This window comes from Mirounga angustirostris, unplaced genomic scaffold (genome assembly GCF_029215605.1).
Source record: "Mirounga angustirostris isolate CCGP_5_RB_7025 unplaced genomic scaffold, mMirAng1.0.hap1 SCAF_7, whole genome shotgun sequence".
Taxonomy (NCBI): domain Eukaryota; kingdom Metazoa; phylum Chordata; class Mammalia; order Carnivora; family Phocidae; genus Mirounga; species Mirounga angustirostris.
In genome coordinates, this window is record NW_026991715.1 from 60,518,730 (window position 1) to 60,537,760 (window position 19,031).

At 42.6% G+C, this 19,031-nt stretch overlaps 1 long non-coding RNA gene across 2 annotated transcripts; it reads right to left on the reverse strand.

The window, feature by feature from the left end:
• Window positions 1-1,931: 1,931 nt before the first annotated feature.
• Window positions 1,932-18,201, reverse strand: LOC135365255 (uncharacterized). 2 transcript variants are annotated; one of them, XR_010412892.1, is made up of 4 exons: window positions 18,119-18,201; window positions 9,286-9,325; window positions 8,001-8,202; window positions 1,932-2,005 (listed from the first exon to the last, which is right to left on the reverse strand). It is a non-coding gene; the product is annotated as an uncharacterized LOC135365255 (long non-coding RNA). The 2 variants fall into 2 exon arrangements; XR_010412891.1 differs by lacking the exon at window positions 1,932-2,005 and having other exon boundaries at window positions 7,967-8,202.
• Between the last annotated feature and the right edge of the window lie 830 nt (window positions 18,202-19,031).

Here is a 19,031-nt window from a genome sequence, read left to right on the forward strand (position 1 = left end):
AAGGGAGAGAAGCCCATCTGTTCTGTCTCTGCAAGGCAGACTTGTCAGATTTCCATGATGCCAGGCCAGCGGGTAAAGTGGCAGAATCACCCTGTGGGCCAAAAGGAGGATAACCAATTGCCTTCTAAGGCAGTGTGCCCTGGGGATGGTCTTGAATTCAGGAACAGAAGCCAAAGGAAGCTTCAGTGGCCAAGTTCTGGCCGCAGGTTAAGTAAATGAGGAAAAAGGAGCCCAGGAGCACTGACAGGTCTAACCACCCCACTCACCAGCTGTTCGCCCTCCCCAGCCTCTCCCTCTTCTTTGTTCCTTGCCTGTAGGCTCTTTGCATGGACTTCTGTCCTTATTCTTCCAGGTTTTCTTTAGAAACCAGAGTGGGGAGTGTGAAGGAGTGGATGTCAGGCAGAGATAAAGCAGTAACTTTTATAGCAGGACAGACAATAAAATAAATGAATTGTAGGAATGTTAAGGAAAGAGCCAAATTAACAGAACAACCTTTATGGACAGAGCTGTAGTCTCTTAGCAACTTAAAATCAGGTACTCTTAAAGACAAAAGAAATGACCTCTTTTGGTAAAACAATAGCAACTCACTATTGCACTATTTACTGCACAATCTGTCATCAGTGGAACCAAAGTTCTGACAGGACATTCGACACCTGAGGTCCTGTTAGTCCAGGATCTCGGCACACCAGAGTGAATATTCTTACTAAGGAACCTGAAAATCCCACTGGGTCATGGAGGGTTAAGCATGGGATTAAAAGAAAGAAGAGACAGAGGGGAATGAAAACAGCATGGCTGAAATTCATTTTATTGAAGGACCCAAGATTTTTTTTTAAGAATTTATTTATTGGGGCGCCTGGGTGGCTCAGTCGTTAAGCGTCTGCCTTCGGCTCGGGTCATGATCCCGGGGTCCTGGGATCGAGCCCTGCATTGGGCTCCCTGCTCAGCGGGAGGCCTGCTTCTCCTTCTCCCACTCCCCCTGCTCATGTTCCCTCTCTCGCTATGTCTCTCTGTCAAATAAATAAATCTTAAAAAAAAAAAGAATTTATTTATTTATTTGAGAGAGAAGGAGAGAGCACGCACGTGCGTGCAAAGCACAAGCAGGGGAGGGGCAGAGGGAGAGGGCGAAGTGGGCTCAATGCTCAAGGGAGCCCCATGTAGGACTCAATCCCAGGACCCCGGGATCATGACCTGAGTCGAAGGCAGATGCTTAACGACTGAGCCACCCAGGCATCCCATAGAACCCAAGCTTTTTAAATTGGGTATTTCAATAAAATGTCCCAGCTAAGGGCACCTGGGCGGCTCAGTTGGTTAAGCAACTGCCTTCGGCTCAGGTCATGATCCTGGAGTCCCAGGATCGAGTCCCACATCGGGCTCCCTGCTCAGCGGGGGGTCTGCTTCTCCCTCTGACCCTCTTCCCTCTCGTACTCTCTGTTTCTCATTCTCTCTCTCAAATAAATAAATAAAATCTTAAAAAAAAAAAAAATGTCCCAGCTAAGATTGCCTAAGGAGTGCCATGTTGAAAACAGTGACTTCCTTTTCTTAGAAAAGGGAATGTGTGTCAGTGAGTGGTTCTTGTGGCTCCTTTGTGGGAAGAAGTTCATCTGTAAAGGCTCAGAAAAGAGGACTCTCAATTTTCTGTCAACTGGAAGAACAGGATTAATTCAGAGTTAATTAAATCAGACAGATGTACGTGGAAACACACGTGGGCAAAACAGGAAGGGCAAGTAATACTACAGCTGCTATTATGCCTGGCATTCAACTTTTTTTTTTTTAAAGATTTTATTTATTTATTTGACAGAGACAGCGAGAGCAGGAACACAAGCAGGGGGAGTGGGAGAGGGAGAAGCAGGCTTCCCTCGGAGCAGGGAGCCCGATGCGGGGCTCGATCCCAGGACCCCGGGATCATGACCCGAGCTGAAGGCAGACGCTTAACGACTGAGCCACCCAGGCGCCCCGGCATTCAACTTTTCAACATTTATTTCTCCAATGCTAATCATCCTAGCATCTGAAACAAAAACTGAGGGATTAAGCTCTGTTCCAAGAACAGTTTTGATAATATTAATTATGTTGATAAACTCAGAAACAATAAAAACAAATCAGGCCACACTTCAATTCCAGTGTTTGCCAAAAACACCCCAATAACAAGAGAAAAATTATTTTCAGGCTTCTAAAAGGAGTCTAGCCATGAAGACCGAAGCAGAAAAACTAAAAGCTCTAGAAAGGAAAAAGAACAAAGCGTTTTGCTATTTCCATAACTTTTGTAGTCATTTTAAAGGAAAGGAACACTTTAATGACTAATATGTACCAGTGGTTCTCTGGAATTATGTGACTAAGTTATCTGACAGGAATTTGCCTCGCACTTAATTAGTCGTTTGTGCCATCATCAAGCAAAGTATGCCAAGACTTTTGCATAAGCTGATGTCTTCAGAAGCAAAGACCAGTCAGACAAGTTTCCAGATAGAAGTAAAAATAAATGCAAAAAAACGTAGAGACCAAGATTACATGGAGAAGACAGAGCTTGTCAACAAAGAGAAGACATATAATTCTTGGTCCCATGTGTATATTAATACTCGTAGTCCAATTAAAAACCCAAATTAATTTAAAAGTTCAACAAATCAATCAAATAAATTAAAAACTTACTCTCCATTATCATTTGGATATCTAAGTATACTACTTCTTCATCTATAAACATGACAATAACAGCTTATATATATGAGTTTCTTTCACATCAAGATGTCAAATGGTTATCTCATTAATCTCGTACCACTGTGAGGAAAATTGAAAAAGTGATGACAGTCCCATCAGTAAGTACATATAATCTAGAACATTGTTTTCTAAACCGGGTCACAGGCATAAATACAGAGAACAAACTGATGGTTACCAAAGGGGAAGGGGGGGAAGGGGAATGGGCAAAATGGGTGAAGGGGAGTGGGAGATACAGGCTTCCAGTTATGGAATGAGTAAGTCATGCTGATAAAAGGTACAGCATAGGGAATGTAGCCAATGATATTGCAACAGACGGTAGCTACACGTGTGGTGAGCACAGCATAATGTACAGGCTTGTTGAAATCACTGTGTTGTACACCTGAATTAGTCTAACATTGTGTGCCAACCATACTTCAGTAATAAAATAAAATAAAAGAAGATGAAGATAAAATAAACCGGGCTACAGATGTTAGGTCTGTTAAAAAGAAAACAACAGGCCCCAAATGCTGTCACTTAGGCCAAGTCCACAAGTCAGGGCTTAATACCTAATCTAACTGCAGTTTCAACCTCCCCCAGAAAGGTAGTCTTACCAGTCAGTCAGGAGTTTACTGATCACCGAAGAGTGTGCCACAGGGACCCTCTTCACCCCCCAGGGAAAGATGAAGTAATCTGCATGATAAGACCCCTGCTTTTCCCACAAAGGAAAACTGACCTTGCCTGGAACAATGTTTTCTGTTGCTAGTAACTTTCTTGCCCCCACCTTGCTGTAAAAACCTTCCATTTTGTACAAATTCTCAGAGCCCCCCTCTACTTGTTAGACAGGATGCTGCCTGACTCATGAATCTTTTTTTTAAAAGACTTTATTTATTTGAGAGAGAGCGAGAGAGAGCATGAACAGGGGTCAGCGGCCGAGGGAGAAGGAGAAGCAGACTCTCTGCTGAGAGAGACCCTGGGATCATGACCTGAGCCTAAGGCAGACTCTTAACCGAATGAGCCACCCAGGTGCCCCTAAGTGCTTAATTATTGTTAAATATTATTTCTGAAAGGCCCACTAGGAGTATCTAGCACAGTTACAGTTTCTAGCCTTGCTAAATTGAGAATGTTTTAGGGCTGTCTATATCCTGGATCCTTTTCTAGGTCTTTCTTAATTTAAGAATCTTGAGAAACCAGAATTCTCTTCCTTGGCCCAAGCAGACACTCTCCCAACCCAGTAATCCTGAGGACAGAGACCGGGGTAGAAACTGATCTAAGCCACATCCCCAGTGTCCAGCCAGGGCCTGAAAAAGAAATGTTTGTGAAAGATTAATGCAGTAGTATCTCTAGAATTGTGATATGGAAATGACTTAGAGGTGATCATCTGATTGGGACTGAAGATTAGAGAGCCTGAATTGAGATTGCATTTGCTCTAGGAAATGTGCCTGGGTGGCTCAGTTGGTTAAGCGTCTACCTTTGCTCAGGTCATGATCTCAGGGTCCTGGGATCAAGCCCCAGGTTGGGCTCCCTGCTCAGCGGGGACCCTGCTTCTCCCTCTGTCCCTCCCCCCTGCTCATGTGTGCGCTCCCCCCCACCGCCCCGCGCTCTCTCTCTGTCAAATAAATAAATAAAATCTTAAATTTTAAAAAAAAGGAAATGATGGTGATCAAAGAGATGTGCTAGGGGCACCTGGGTGGCTCTGTCGGCTGAGTGTCCGATTCTTGATTTCGGCTCAGGTCATGTCTCAGGGTCATGGGATCAAGCCCCGCGATGGGCTCCCACTCAGCAGGAAGTCTACTGGAGATTCTCTATCTCTCCCTCTACCCCTACCCCTGCTTGCACACTCTCTCTCTCTCAATAAATAAATAAATAACATCTTCAAAAAAAAAAAAAGAGAGATGTGGCTAATGTCCCCTCATGTCAGCCCTTGAAATCACCAATGAATGAATATGTGAATGTATGAATATGTGAATAAATGAGTGAATGAAGATAGCAGAGCTCAAGCTCTGTCTCAGTAGATACCACCACTGGGATACAATCTCCAAGCAATGGAGGAGGAATCTCAAAATGGGACCTGAGATGGACTAATTCGAGGTAAATTGGGTATTAATGTATCTTTTTTATCTGTTGACACCCCTAACCTGGAGAAGTCTGCAGTCTCTCAGTGGAGAGTCTGCTTCTCCCTTTCTCTCTCCCTCTGCCTCTCCCCCTGCTCATGCTCTCTCTCTCTCAAATAAATAAATAATCTTAAAAAAACCCACAATAATTAAGCACTTAAACACAGAAATGTTTCCTGATTTACATGCATCTAATACTGATTCTGTCCCTAATATAGAGTGAAACACTTTACAAACACACTGAAACATTTGCATGTGACTATGCAGAGAGGTCAATCTTGACTTCACAATATCTAATTGTGACTCCACAGAGAACTTGCCCAAGATCACACTGTTAGTAAGTGGGGAAGACAGGATTCCCACCCTGCTGCTATGGCCCTAGGCCCTAGGCCATGTACTCTTTTTTTTTTTCTTAACCACCATTCTGTATGAGTTGTTGGTGCTACTAGTTTAACTTGTCCTCCCATTCTAGAACCCTCTGCCATGCAATAATTACTTTGGAGGAGGAGTCCTCCGTGACATAAGGAAAATAATTCTTGACTGAGTAGTCTGTTCTTTTCCCAGCTCAGTTGATTAGCCCTGTGAACAAGGACAAGGGTCTTAACCTCATTACCTCTCAGTTCCCGCATCTAAAAAATGCTGACGTAGAAATGAATGGTCTCAAAAGTTCCTTTCATTCCTAAAATTCAAAGTTTTAAGAAAAAAAATATGTTCAGAATTAAGGAGCATATATTTTAAATTAAGGAGTACGTCATAGTTTAAATTACAAGTCTTAGTCTATAATGAAATGTTTGAGCCTGAGTATACCTTAAAGAAACCCTGTAGGATTTGTGTTTGTTCTTCCTAGAGGGCTTTAAAACATTGGATTTTGGTAAAATCTCAACTATAAAATGATCTCATTTCATTCACCCTTTTCAAGAGGATGAGTCCAGCTCTGGCCATCCTCGGACTCATGAAGCTCCTCTCCTGAGGCTGAGCAGACAGAGGTCACTTTCTGCTGTGGCATGTGGACACCTCTCTTGACATTATGACATGTAGGTAGTGGTGATGGCCAGGGTGGATGGGAAATGGAGAATAGCGGAATGCAGGCAGGTAGGAGTAAGATGGGTGGCAACAGAGGAGAGAGTGGGACCCACCTGACAGAGTGACACCTCCAGCTGCCCAAGCTCATGATCAGTGTTGACTTTGCATAAGGGAATCAAGCTTCACACATATTAGCATGGTGGTTCCCAACTTAGACACAACTTGTACTAACACCCTTCATCTGGCCTTAATGCCACTTCTTTCTTCTTCTCTTGCTCCAACTCTCAACTTCACGTGCTCAAACTGCTGCCTAGACAATATCTCAGAGCTGAGGGATCCTTGCTTGGACAGGAGTGGGGACAGAATGGGGTTGCAAAACAGAGTCTGATTTCTTGAGCCTCTTAAGCTAGGAAAGACCAAGAAAAAGAATCCAAGATGATGACATCTAAATAATCTCAGTTGTATGAAGCTGGACCCTGACACTGTACTAAATACTCATAGTGTTGATAACTAACATTCATTGAGAGCTTACGAAGTGCCAAGTATTGTACCTATATGTACTAACCCACTGTCACCCCATCAACCCTGTGAGATAGAAACTGATATCCCTGTTTTATAGATGAAGAATCTAGGCGGAGAGAAGTTAAATAAGAACTGTGTTACAAAGTCAGGTGGGCTGGTCAATGCTCCTAACTGCTGCCCTATGTTGCCTGGCTGCACAACTCTTCCCTGGAAACCCAGAATGCATCTTACAGATAAGGAAACTGAGGCCAGCAATGTTAAGAAGCTTGTCTACATCCATGTAGCTTAAAGGAGCTGTCAAGAAAACCCAGTGGCTCAGTCAGTTAAGCGGCCGACTCTTGGTTTCAGCTCAGGTCATGATCTCAGGGTCTTGAGATCGGGCTCTGCAATGGGCACAGAGTCTTCTTGAGACTCTCTGTCCCTCTCCTTCTGCCTCTCTCCTCTGCTCTCTCTCAAATAAATAAATCTTAAAAGAAAAAAAAGAGGACGGCTGGGTGGCTCAGCGGGTTAAATGTCTGCCTTTGGCTCAGGTCATGATCCCATGGTCCTGGGTTGAAGCCCTGCATCAGGCTCCCTGCTCAGCGGGGAGTCTGCTTCCCCCTCTCCCACTGCCCCCTGCTTGTGTTCCCTCTCCCCCTATGTCTCTCTCCGTCAAATAAATAAATAAAATCTTTGGAAAAAAAAAAAGAATGCACACAACTGGGGCGCCTGGGTGGCTCAGTTGGTTAAGCATCTACCTTTGGCTCAGGTCGTGATCTCAGGGTCATGGAGTCCAGTTCCACATCAGGCTCCCTGCTCAGTGGGGGGTCTGCTTCTCCTTCTCCCTCTACCTCATCCCTTGCTCATGCTCTCTCTCTCAAATAAATAAAATCTTGAAAGGAAGGAAGGAAAGAAGGGAGGAAGAAAGAATGAAAGAAAAGAAGAAAGAAAGAAAGAAAAAAGAAAGAAAGAAAGAAAGAAAGAAAAAAGAAAGAAAGAAAGGAAGAAAGAAAGAAAGAAAGGAAGAAAGAAAGGAAGAAAGAAAACCTTGAAACTCCTAGCTTCTACAACAGTAATTCTTCTCCTATCTTTTGCTGACTCTGACTGGATTGGGCACTGGGGACATGAAGGGGAAGTGTCTTGAGTTTCTAATTCTTGCTTCATGTAGAAGCTGTTCCATGTCCTTGCTAGTTTTGTTGCCCAGCTCTGGGAGGTTCTGGCTTTCCTGAGATGTGGCATGCAAATCATAGTCTGGCTAAATATCTCCATCAGCAGGGCCCAGGTAAAGGCCTACTGTCCTTCCTAAAACAGTTTACCCACTTTAAAAAAAAACCAAAAAGCCATTCCTCCTCAAGGATAAAAACATCTGCTACCCTGAGATGAACTTGCCCCAACTCTGATGAGCTTTTCTTTTTTCAAGGTATCACACACACACACACACACACCACAGAGTGCAGGCTCTTGAACCAGACTGAGAAAGGCCTAATCCCAGCTCTACCACTTAGTACTGGGGGGACAAGGGAAAGTGACTTAGCCTTTATGTGCCTCAGCTTCTTCCTCTGAAAAATGAAAATCAACCTCACAGGGTAGTTGTAAGGACCTACTGGGAATTAATACTTGTCAAGCATTTAATGTTAGCTGTTGTTAACAGGCAACATTAGTTCTGCAAAATTAACTCACCCTGAGAGATGGCTCATAAACGTCTTGCTAAGAAAACTTTAAAAATCTTTTAAGTCCAATCAGTGTGTGGCAATTACATGTCTGAAATGGTCCAAGACAGTCCAGCATGAACTTTAGTATTCCAAGATCCGGACTTTTCGGTCTTTCTCTCAGTGTAATCTGAAGATACAGCCTTCATTCTTCTAGAGCATCCTGGAGGTGACTATTAAAATGAAACACACACATAAAATAACACAACATAACATAACATAACGTAACATAAAAATACACACACATGTACTACCTTCTTGTTAGGAAAAACAATCATTTTCAAAGGTAGTATACTTATAGGAAAGTATATTAAGAGAACAGATAGCCCTCTGTATATATAAGGATCAGTACAGAGACCCAGGTGCACAGTGAAGGGGGTCCGGCACATTACTGTTTAGCCACACTGGCATCTGTTTGTTGAGCTAGACCCAAGCTTCTAAGCTTACCGAGCTCATTATCCTGTATGCATAACTGGCCCAAACTCTGAAGTTGCAGCCTTTTTTTCTTCTTTTTCCCTAAGCAAGATTAGATTCTGCCACAAAATATCCCTTATCCCCTATGTTAATTTCTGTGAAGGAATGACTGCAAGTATGGGTTTGCATAACTCCCTGTCCTGTACCCAGTGTCCAAGAAGTCAGGGGATGAGGGTGAAAGATTTGTTCTCCAGGTCATGTGAATTTCAACATTTCTGTGTGTCTTCAGAAAAATTTCTGCATGCCTTGTTTTAATCAAATAAAACATTTAGGTACATGTACATTGTTCTTTGTTTTGATTGATATGTTAACATATTATAAAATATGCCAAACAAAATCATGATAAACCTGTTAACTCAGAGGTGTTTAGCCCTCTCAATTAATTCATATCGATTTGTTTCAAATGCTTCATTTTCCTGATTAGATGGCAAAAATAGTTTGAGAAACTATCAAAATCAATCACCACTTGAAATGTATAGCGTAGGCCTTCTAAAAATGAAGCTATACCTATTTATGAGTTGAGAACCATATTATGGTTAAATCAGATAAGAGATAGGAAGCTGCAGTCAAATTTATTACATTCCATCTTCCTGAATAGCAATTTAAATTTAAATAAATTTTATTTAAATCAATTCCATCCTAAAGTATGTGCATCAGTGCAATCATGAATTGAAGAGGGAGCAGATTTGGGTAAATAGTACTCGGAGATTAGTAGGATGAATTAAAAAAAAAACTGTCATCTTGTTCTGATTAGTCAAAGAAAACATCAAAGAATAACTTACCATTTGGAGAAGTCTGTGATATGAAAAGTGACTTCGTGACCTCATAGAAGGGATATAATAGGAAGAAAATTTTCAAACTAATTTTGTCAAATCAATCCTACCAGATTTTCTAGACATTATATCAATTCATTTTACTTGGTGCTAATCAACTTTTATTATTTTAACAAGGGTAATAAGAAGAAATCCAAATATAGATTTCCAAGAAGTTAAATGAATTATTAATCAGCATTGTGAAATTTCAGCTTGTTTCCTTGTCATCAGCCTACATTTCAAATTCATATTTTCTAATATGCTTCAGGTTTTTATTCTAAGAAGCCATATCATCAAAATCAATAATTAATCCATATAAAATAGTTACATGAAGTTCTGACTCCTAGAAAAAATTCAGAGAGAAATTATTTGGACATAAAGAAGCCACTTTCTCGAGGCAACAAAATTTCTGATTTCTACTCTGCCACAGTTACAGACTGAGTATGGATATTTATAAAATTAAATGGATATAATGGCATTTTTCTTTATCATCAGCACCAGAATCTTCTTTCATTGAATTTACTTCCATTCTCTTGCCTGCCTCTGACCTGATCATTCTCTGATAGCAAAGACAGTTTTTTGTTTGTTCTGGGTGTGGTCTCATCCATGTTGGGGAGAACAGCCGAGCAAAGCAGGATGCACGTGTATGACCAAAGCAGACGAATGCTAGCAATTTTATGGGTTTTCTACTCAGTGGTGCTTCATTTTAATTTCCTGTGATTTATGTCTTAATCCTTAATTGCTCCATTTTGCAATCAGCCACCAGCTGCAGATAATGCAGGTCACAGTCACCAGATTAGTCAGCCTCACACTCCTGAGACCATTCTGCACATTTGCCAACAGCGTTCAGAACAGAAGCCACTAAAGGGTCACACTAGGCAGATAGTTGGGTAAGAAAAGCTGGTTTTAAAGCCATGGTTCTCATAGTGTGATCCCTGGGCTAGCCGCTTCAGCATCACATGAGAACTTGTCAGAAAAGCAAATTCTTTAGCCCCACCCCAGACCTAGTGAATCAGAAACTCTGCAAGTGGGGTCCAGCAACCTGAGTTTTAACAAGCCCTACAGGTGATTTTGATACACACTGAAATTTGAAAGCCATTGAATTAGACTGATTCTCTAACGTCATGATGTTTTTTAAATGGATGATGTGTTGTTTTTATCATAATGTTTCAAAGAACCCAAAATAATGTTCACATTACATTGTTTTGTATATAGCTATGAAAAATTAGGGGAAAGGTATTTGGGCATTTGTGGGTATTTTTTAAAGAGCATAATATTTTAAAACACAACCAAATTTATTTATATTTATAGGCATGGAGTTTTGGTAGAGAAAAGATGTGAATCCCTTTTCTAAGACCTACAACCCACTGAGGCAAAGACTCTGTGGGAAGCAGTTTCCAGACACTTGTATCACCATCATCACAATGAGGTACACTCATCCATCCATCCAGCCAGCCAGCCAGCCAGCCATTCAATAGAAAACCTGAGCTCATCTGTGCCTGGTAAAAATCCTTGCCCTCACAGAGTTTACATCATTGCTTCACCAGGCCAGGAGGAGTCAGGACTGACCTCCCAGGGCAGCTTAAATTGAGGAGCATGCATGTTTAGTGAACATAGGACAACCACAGCCTTCCCCACTCCCATCCTTTTCCCCACTCTTTTCCTTTACTGGGATCTCCCAAAAGGGTGTAGATGCCAGCCTCCAGCATGGAATTTGGCATAATCAATATTGACTACTGCATTTAGAGAACTATTATGAATGAATTCAAGAATTAATGAATGAAAAAACAGGTGCACCTGGGTGGCTCAGTCATTGGGCGTCTGCCTTCGGCTTGGGTCATGATCCCGGGGTCCTGGGATCAAGCCCTATGTTGGGCTCCCTGCTCGGCGGGAAGCCTGCTTCTCCCTCTCCCACTCCCCCTGCTTGTGTTCCCTCTGTCACTGTCTCTCTCTCTCTCTCTGTCAAATAAATAAATAACAAATAAATAAATAAATAAAGATACTGATTTAAAAAAAAAAAGAATGGGGGCACCTGGGTGGCTCAGTCGTTAAGCGTCCGCCTTCGGCTCAGCTCATGATCCCAGATCCTGGGATCGAGCCCCACATCAGGCTCCGTGCTCAGCAGGAAGCCTGCTTCTCCCTCTCCCACTCCCCTTGCTTGTGTTCCTTCTCTCGCTGTGTCTCTGTCAAATAAATAAATAAATCTTAAAAAAAAATTTATAAAAAAATAAAAAATAAAATAAAAGAATGAATGAAAAAACATAACAAATAATGAGTACTTTTCCTCTTTATCAGACTTTTTAAATTTTTAAAATCTTATTCCTTGCCTGGGTATAGTCTGTTGTTGTTGTTGTTGTTGTTTTTAAATGTTTTATTTATTTATTCATGAGAGTCAGAGAGAGAGAGAGAGAGAGAGAGAGAGGCAGAGGCAAAGGGAGAAGCAGGCTCCCCGCCTAGCAGGGAGCCCGATGCGGGACTCGGTCCCAGGACCCTGGGACAATGACCTGAGCCGAAGGCAGACGCTTAACCATCTGAGCCAACCAGGCGCCCTAGTCTGTTGTTATTGAGGGATTTTTGGTTGTTGTTTTATATTTTTAATGAGAATAGTGTTATTTTTTTTTTTAAGATTTTATTTATTTATTTGAGAGAGAGAGAATGAGAGACAGAGAGCACGAGAGGGAGGAGGGTCAGAGGGAGAAGCAGACTCCCTGTTGAGCAGGGAGCCCGATGCGGGACTTGATCCCGGGACTCCAGGATCATGACCTGAGCCGAAGGCAGTCGCTTAACCAACTGAGCCACCCAGGCGCCCCGAGAATAGTGTTATTTTTATGGGAGTATTTTATGGTAATATAAATACATAGAACTACTTTTTCTATAAAATAAATTTAGGCCATATAGTAGCTTCCAATAAGAGATAAATATATAACACATTTATTGGGATAGAAATATAATACCGAAACCATAAAAACAAGGAAGAAGCATATACTCTAGCCCCAAAGGCTAGCACGGTAACTGCGCATGATTATTAATTCTATTTCTGCCAACCAGAAAAGGAAGAGTATACAATGTATTGCTCTTAGAGTGGGAAATGAGGAAACCAGTTTTTCAGAGGGTTTTTTTCCCCTAATACTAACCCCTAAGATAAAATAAACCCATCATGTGATACCTTATGTAAGGAGATGTTGTAGGATATGTTTTATAGAAAATCTGGTCCTTGCACTCTCTAAAAGATAAACTTAGGGGGCACCTGGATGGCTCAGTCAGTTAAGCGTCTGACTGTTGGTTTCAGCTCAGATCATGATCTCAGGGTCATGAGATCGAGTCTGTGCTCAGCGCAGAGTCGGCTTGTCCCTCTCCCTCTGCTCCTCCCCCGGCTTGCTCGCTCTCTCTCTTGAATAAATAAATAAAATCTTAAAAAAAAAAAAAAGGATAAACTCAATAATGGGGGTTCCAGAGAGGACTAAGTTAATGTTGCATAAATACAAATACATAGCTTTACAATAATCTAATGTGATACAAGGATGGATCTTAAGTCACCAAAAAGGAGATGGATAACAAGTCCTTTAAATAATCCTGGTAAGTGTCACTTTTCTCTGCTTAGGTTTGAAAAGAGTGACATCATTATAATTCAAGGTTGTTCTCCACCTAAATTGTAGTGTTAGAATTTTATGCTGCTGACTGATAGAGGATACATAAATCTGTACATCAAGCAAGCCAGTGGCAAGGCTGCCATTCTAGTAAGCAAGTTGAAAACCCCGCCCCAAACTTTCTGCTCTGAGGGAAGGTGGACTGCAGAATACCTGAGCCACAGCCAGAATTTTTCTTCAAGAAACACCTTTGCCTCCCTTCTAGGACCTTGGTGAGGTCATGGGATTTATCTTCCTAGCAATCATGCTTGGGTAGGGCCTGACGTACGTAAGCTTGACCTGGAAATTCTTCAGAGCAGGTATCATCAATGTTGCCACTCAGCCATAAAAAAAAAAGTCCAGTACTGTTCCTGTGGAACATTTGATTCCGAACAGCATAATTTCCTGAAGTGCCTGCCAGAGTGAATTAGCTGCAAAATAGCCAGGCACCTGCATAACTTGACCTGCTACATGGAGCTCTTTGAATTCTGGTGAATGACTACAGAAGGCAGCAATTGAAACTTGAGCCATTCTTTCTGGCAGAAGTTAGGTAGTAGAAACAATTGTTTATAGAGATCCCCTCCCCCGAGCCCATAATACATGCTATTAAAACTACATCAAAATCACACAGAAGTATAGCTGTATGATTTGCTCTGGCAAAAAAACCCCCGTGTTCTAGTCATCAAAAATGGCCTCCTAGAGACTGTTGTTTGATCTCACAACCTTTTCTCGGCTCCCTTAAATTTTGAAAGGGCATCAAAAGGAAGGTATTTAAAGTCTCATAGTTAGGGATCTATATTAAGCCCTGTGACGACCAACAGTAAGGATTGCCTGGTGAGTGAACAGGTTTGAACTGGTTTGTAGGGCAAACCTTTTTTTCAGGGGGAAGGGCTACCCTCAAAGTCAGTTTCCCGCTAGTGGTGGGAGTGGTGACCCCTGCAAAGTCTCTAGGCTCTGGACAGCTACCACCTATGTTCAGGCTGCTTTTGCCAAGGCACATTTGTCCCTGAGCCATATGAGACACTGTTATGCTTGCTGCATAAAACAGGAGCCCAATGGCGGTCACGGTCTGCTGCCGCGGTAGGTCCCATGGTGGGTTCAGACACACCCCAGCCCAAAGTGCCTTTTTGCAAACACCGAGAGCCTGATGTACCTGCCAACCTGCTCAAAAATGGTGAGGCCTGGTGCTGATCCCACATTCATTGTGAGACCTGGCCTTATAAGCCATAAAATACAAAACTGAGTAGACTTGAGAATGTTCAGTCATTTTCTTAGACAAAACACAGAAGGAATCTCTGTTCTCCCCCCACAGTTATAGGCTAGAAGATGATAAATCTCTGTAATCCATCTCTGACATATTTTCACATAGATGCTATTTATAAAAAGTTGTTGTCAGTTGTGTTAAGTCTTTGCTTGATTTGGGTTCATCTCTTTGGTCGATTTATTTACATTAATGTTTGAATAGGTATAAAATTCAAAAAGTACAAAACGTAATAAAAAAAATCTTTCCTTCTTATGTGTTCTTATATATCCTCCCAAATATCCCATTATGATCTCCAGAAGTATCCACTGTTTCCAGTTTTCTTATGTATCCTTCTTAAGATTTTCTATGCATACATTTAAAAAAAAAAACCCACACACAACAAAAATAGCAGAGCATATACCTTTCCTGCTTCTTGATTCTTTTTACTCAACAGCATACCTTGACCATCACTTCATATTAGTATAAACAAATCTGCTGCATTCATTTTAAGATTTTATTTATTTATTTGAGACAGAGAGAATGAGAGCACATGAGAGGGGGGAGGGTCAGAGAGAGAAGCAGGCTCCCCGCCGAGCAGGGAGCCCGATGCAGGACTCGATGCGGGACTCGATCCCGGGACTCCAGGATCATGACCTGAGCCGAAGGCAGTCGCTTAACCAACTGAGCCACCCAGGCGCCCTCTGCTGCATTCATTTTAAAAGTTACATACTGTGGGATGCCTGGATGGCTCAGTCAGTTAAGCATCTGCCTCCGGCTCAGGTCATGATCCCAGGGTCCTGGGATTGAGCCCCACATCAGGCTCCCTGCTAGGCAGGGAGTCTGCTTCTTCTTCTGCCCTTCACCTCGCTCATGCACGCACTCTCTCTCTCAAATAAATAAATAAAATCTTTTAAAAAATAAAAAATAAAAAAATAAAAGTTACATACTGGGGCGCCTGGCTGGCTGAGTCAGTAGAGCGTTTGACTCTTATCTCGGGGTTGTGAGTTCGAGGCCCATGTTGGGTGTAGACATTTCTTAAATAAAAATCTTTTAAAATAAATAAATAAATAGAAGTTCCATAGCATTGCATCTCATGGTTAGACTCTTAACATTTAGGCTGTTTCCTTTGTATTATAAACCAAGCTGAGGTTAGTATCCTTGTATTTTTCTTGCCTGCATATGTGAATACATCCATGAGATCAATTTCTAGAAGTGCAATCACTAGTGAAAGAATAGGCCTGTGTTTAATGTTAATGACCGTTGCCAGATTGTCTCCCAGAGGGCGTAGTCATCACTCTCCCACTACCACTGTGTCTGAGTGCCTGTTTCTCCACTCTGCGACCAATCAAGTATGTTAGCAAACTTTGTTGTCTTGGCTAATTGGATAAGAGAAAAAAAAAATTTTTTTTTTTAAGATTTATTTATTTGAGAGAGAATGAGAGAGCACATTAAAAGGGGGAGTGTCAGAGGGAGAAGCAGACTCCCCGCTGAGCAGGGAGCCTGATGCGGGACTCGATCCAGGGACTCCAGGATCATGACCTGAGCCGAAGGCAGTCGCTTAACCAACTGAGCCACCCAGGCGCCCGAGAAAAATTTTTTATCTTTGTAGTTCAAATGAAAATTTTATTCCTCCTTTCCTATTTTTATACATCTTGTTTCTTTTCTTGCACTGCAATAGCTACTACCTCCAGAACCGTATAAAATAATCATGATGACCTTCGTGGGAAGGAGGCTGGTGTTTCCTATGAAGCATGATTTCAGCTCTCGGGTTGATACATAGGGTTATTTTGCCACGTTGAGGAGGTATCTATCCCCAATATTTTTATGTTATCAAGAGGTTTATTTTTATTTCTGTATTTACTGGGAATAGAACTTGAATTTTTTCAAATGCCTTTCAGCATCTGATTTTACTCTGTTTAACCCTTCTCACCCCAACTCAGCAATGTATCTTGGTATTTCTGTATTCAGTACCTCACTTGTTCTTGGCCATCCGATCAGCTACTTGCCTTCACCTCACACGGTAGTGCTCCACACAGATTCCTTCACCCACCTTCCAGGTGCTAACAGCTCATACCTGTATCCCTCCCTGTGAATTTTTCTAGGTCACAGGCACTGCCCAGTCCTAGCCCAAGGTTGTACCCCGGCTGGCTGATGCATAAGGGCAAAGAGGTATCCCCAAGGCCTCAATTCAGAGACCCCTCTAAAGAACCATCCCAGTTCCACAGCACCTCACGGAATAGGCTGAGGCCTGGGGTTGCAACTGCATCATGAGTCAGCTTCTCCCCGTGTCCCAGGTCTGCCTGCCCCACTGTTTACAGGTGTATCTCCTCAGAGTACTCCTTAATAAATCTTTCACCTGTGACTCTGTCTCCAAGTCTGTTCCCGAGGATCCCAATCTATGACAGAAAGAAACCTGTGAACCCCTTTGTGATAGATATTTTCCCCTTGTCCTTACAGATCTCCACTCTTTCCCACCTGACCTTCTGCCCCGGAAGGCTCACTTGTGTGGAAAACATTAACCGGGTTCCTTGCCCACTGGCTTTCTGTTGGATTTAGCCGCTGGAGTGCCACAGAAGATTTGAGGACGGGAGAAGAGTAAGGTTGGATATTTATTCCCTGACCCAAGTGGGATGTGTCATTTCCTTGATGGAGGGTCAGTGCTGCTGTCAAAGTGGCCGATTCTACATGACTGTCCTTTCGTGTTCTGGCAACATCTGCCTCCTTTTGTCCCCTCAAACCCAAAGATGGTGAAAACGTTATTGCCACTATCACGGGTGGTCCTCTACACCAGCCACAACTTTCATTTTTTTTCCAGCCACCCCTCTTAAACTAGTCTTCCTTGTGAATAAATGCTCCTTAAATTTTCCGGATTTGATTATGCCATCTTACTTCCTTTGGGGACTGAGATTAATACACACCCATCAGGTATAAGGAACAAGCTGAGTTCCCCCATGGCTTCCTCCCTGCAGTGGCAAAGTTTAAACACAGGACAAAGAAGAGGAGGCAAGTACATAACAGTAGTAGTAGCTAATATTTACCGAGCGCTTATTATGTGCCAGTAATGCGAAATAAACAACAAACCCGGGCTTAAGACAGACTTCATTTGAAAGGATTATTGCAAAGATGGGAAGTAGGGGAGGAAGGGGCTCTTGCAATAGAAGAGAGAATTCTCTGGCAATAAGATTTGCAAGTTTCTCAAGGGCGAGGCAAAATGGGTTTTTCTTTTACAGAGTGGGTAAACAGGCTAGAAGGAATCTGAAGTGGGCAAGTGGGATAAAAGGGTGAAGTGCCTGATCTGACAGTAGATTAGAGAATGTTTTACCCTGAGGTCCACCTATTTTTGGGAGAAGCTGTTAAGGAAGGGCTGCATGCTAGTACAGGCCAAGGATGAGTCAAAGTCCAGGGGCCTGGGGTAAAGAGACAATCCTAATCAACGTTTGTTTAACAAGCATTTTGTTCTGACTGATTAGTGGGGAGAAAACAGCTCAGCTAATTATTTATGAGACAAAGAATGGGAATTTGGAGGGTCTGTGTCTGGACTTTATCACAAGTAAACAAGGGAGCATTCATGAGTGTTAGGTAAGTCCTATGGGGTAACGATGGTTCTTTGCAAGAAACCATTTTCCAGAACACAGTGGGTGGGGGGATTTCTTTAACCATTGCTGCTTTCCAGGATCATAGGGCTCAGGTAAAATTCAACACTGTCAGCACTAGCCTAAGAGTTTTACATGCATTATCCTGTTTAATCCTCTCAACATCTCTGCTTACATAAGTCTATGGAATGGTTAAGAGGATACCAATAAGACAAACTCAGGCAAGGGCAACCTTCTCGGGTCCCCTCCCTTTTTGGGAGCTTTGTACTATCGCTCAGTATACTTTGCTTTGCTGCCCACCAAAAAAAAAAAAAAAAGACAAACTCGGGTAAGTTACTTACCTTCAGTCTCTTCTCTGTAAAAATAATGGTTCTGCAGCTCCTGATGTACAGCAAGTGTTCAACAAATGTTAACTATTGGGGCACCTGAGTGGCGCAGTTGTTAAGAGTCTGCCTTCGGCTCAGGTCATGGTCCCAGGGTCCTGGGATTGAGCCCCGCATCGGGCTCCCTGCTCAGTGGGAAGCCTGCTTCTCCCTCTCCTACTCCCCCTGCTTGTGTTCCCTCTCTCACTGTGTCTCTGTCAAATAAATAAATAAAATTAAAAAAAAAATGTTAACTATTATCACCATTATTATGCTCTTTTCAAATGAAGGAGGGGGAAGTGATTTATGTGGAGTGTTCCAATTGGATGGGGGCCCATGGCACAGGAAGTGAAAGAATTCACCCAAGACCCAACAAAAGAGAGAGAAGTTTATCGAATACCCTGCAAACAAGGAGCCACAGGACAGCTAAGGAGAGGTGTCTACCTCAAGGCGGTGGTGAGGGGCTATAGTTACAGGGTGCAGTGAAGGGGTATGGGAATGTAAGGAATTTTTCCTTTTTCGGTATTCTTAGAAACTGTGCCTGGTCGTAAGTAGCCCATCGATAAGTTAGGGCCTATGGGTATTTCAAGTGGGTCCCTTAGCGAGCCTGTTTGCATTCCATTTGGTGGTCACTGGCCTTTTTGCCTTGCTCAATTTTCCGTCGCTCAAACCTCTCGCCTAGGAGCAGCCTTGGGGCACCTGGGTGGCTCAGTCGGTTAAGCATCTGACTTTGGCTCTGGTCATGATCTCGGGGTCCTGGGATGGAGTTCTATGTCAGGCTCCCTGCTCAGCAGGGAATCTGCTTGTCCCTCTCCCTCTGCCCCTCCCCCTGCTTGTGCTCTCTCTCTCATATCAAATCATTTAAAAAAAATAAAATAAAAGTGGCCTCTAC